Genomic DNA, 2,342 nt, shown 5'->3' with positions numbered 1-2,342 from the left:
CGGGATGGGGGGCCTGGGGGTAGCAATGCCACCGGAGCGTCGTACCGGGCCCTCATACATGCGGGGGGGTGTTGTGGCATGTCCGAAGAGGCGGCACGCGTCTCCGGTGTGTGGCCCCCCTCACGGACGGCGCCGCCGGCGGCACCTGGAGGGGGGAAATTAACTGCCGCATCGGGTCTACACGGAGTCGATGTAGCTGTGGGTTTGGCCCGGATGTTACTCCCCGGTGTCCCTCTGGGCCGACCTGACACAACTGGGTAGAGAGGTCCACTGGTTAAAGCCCGTCCGTGGAAAGTCAAAGGGCTAGATCTCATGGTCAACCGCTCCAGGGTTAGGCGGGACGGGGGCATAGGACCAGAGGGGCGACACGTGGCAAAGGTATGCTGGCCATCGGCATAGATTAAATCTATGCCGACGGCCAAGCCGTCGGCATACCTTTGCCACGTGTCTTCTCCTGAGTCGCTAGCGGTTTTGACGGCGCCGTCCGTTGCCGTCAGACGGAAAACAACGCCGACGACAAAACTATGCCGACGGCTTCCCCACGGCCGTCAGCATACGCTCCTATGCCGACGGCTATACTACGCCGACGGTGTGACAGAAGTACGCTGACGTGATCTACACTGACGGGGCTATGCCGACGGCAGCCGTAGGCATAGATCTATGCCGACGGCATAGGACCTATGCCGACGGCCCTGGGCCGTAGGCATAGCCCGCGAGTCCGGTAGTGCGACGTGATGGCCGTGCCCGCGCCACGGAGCCCGTTCAACGGGAAAACTCCCCAGACCACGAACGACGGGGTGTACACCGAGCCGACTATATCTGCAACGGCCCTCGCCGCGTGGACGAGCTCGGCACCTTCCCCGGTGCAGCGCAGCGGGACGGTGATTGTCCGTTCACCGTGCTCCTCGTCGGCGAGCCGGCCAGCGAGGTGGTAGTACCGTCCCAGCGCGCGCGCAAGGGAGGACGTGAGTGTGTCGACTAGGCTGCTCATCTCACCTCCGGCGGTAGGCTTGGGCAGGTTTACCCCCCTCTAGATATACTCCAGCCGATGAAGCAGAGGTCCCATGGCGTGAGGTGGATTTCCTCCGGCGGCGGCACCGGCATGGCACCGTGCGACGGTCGGACCATACTGATGCCGAGTATATGGCTATTTCCGAGGTACGCAAACAAGCTATCTGGTTGAAAGGTTTGTAAGCTTTGTGGAGATTCATCTTGCCGTACCATATTTAGTGACAGTCAAAGTACTATATATGTTACAAAGAATCCAATGTATCATGAGAGAAAAAAGCACATTAATGTCAGATATCACTATATTCGAGATGTTGCTGTTGAAGGTGATTTGAAGGTATGCAACATAAGTACTCATGATAATCCTACTGATATGATGACAAAGCCAGTTCCTACCAATAAGTTTGAGCTTTGCTCAGGCTTAGTTGGTATTTCTCTCTAGTCCTATGGACTTTGACGCACAAGGTGTTTATGCTGATTTGGATGGAGTTATTTAATTTCTTCGACTACTTGAGGAAATTTGGATCAAGGTGGAGATTGTTAAATTGTGATCCAAATTATACCGTATTAGACTAGACATAGTACATATGGTGTGGACCTTTGTGTTGGTACCGACGCGTACGAGTACAAATCGTTTACTTGTCCTTCAAGGACTCATGTATTGCACTCATAATGCCCCATGTAGTTGCACCTCAGAATGTTTGTTGTCTCGTACTTGTAATACTCCTCCATCATAGTGATTGCACCTTCGTGCGTCCGTGATTTTTCTCCCGCAAGGGTTTCACGTAAAAATCCGTGTCTCTCTGTCTCATTATTATCTAACAGCGGTGATCGTCCTGTCGCTGTGCTCCTCGAAGGCGAGGTGCTAGTACCGTCCCGGCGCGCGCGCAAGGAGGACGCGAGTTTGTCGACGGGGCAGCTCATCTCACCTCTAGCAGTAGGCTTGGGCAGGAGTACCCCCCTCTGGAGGCCGATTTTCGTGTTTTGACCCTTTTGTCAAACAAAATTGGGATTTGACCCCCCCTTTGAAAAAAATTCGATATTTGACCCTTTTTGCTACCGCCAGGAAGCCCGGCGGTAGGATTACCTAGGCTACCGCTGGACAATGCGGCGATAGGAAACTTATCCACGTCAGCAGCATTAACGACTTCCGTCCCACCCTACCGCCGCCGGTCATGGCGGTAGCCTGTCCGATCCTACCTCCGGGGTACCTGGCGGTAGGGTGTGGGCAGTTATAAGCCGCCGGCCGCCCCACCCCTCCCCTTCTCCCCCAACCACCCGCCCCAAGAACAGAGGAGTTCTTCCTCTCGCCCCTCTCTTTTCTCCTCCACTCC

At 55.5% G+C, this 2,342-nt stretch overlaps 1 pseudogene; it reads right to left on the bottom strand.

Annotated features, from left to right (window-relative positions):
• LOC119279811 overlaps window positions 1-1,104 on the bottom strand; it is a 5,103-nt pseudogene extending 3,999 nt beyond the window's left edge.
• Between the last annotated feature and the right edge of the window lie 1,238 nt (window positions 1,105-2,342).

This window comes from Triticum dicoccoides, chromosome 3B (genome assembly GCF_002162155.2).
Source record: "Triticum dicoccoides isolate Atlit2015 ecotype Zavitan chromosome 3B, WEW_v2.0, whole genome shotgun sequence".
Classification (NCBI taxonomy): Eukaryota; Viridiplantae; Streptophyta; class Magnoliopsida; order Poales; family Poaceae; genus Triticum; species Triticum dicoccoides.
Note: the sequence above shows the minus strand (reverse complement) of the source record. Positions and strands in the feature narration are given on the sequence as shown.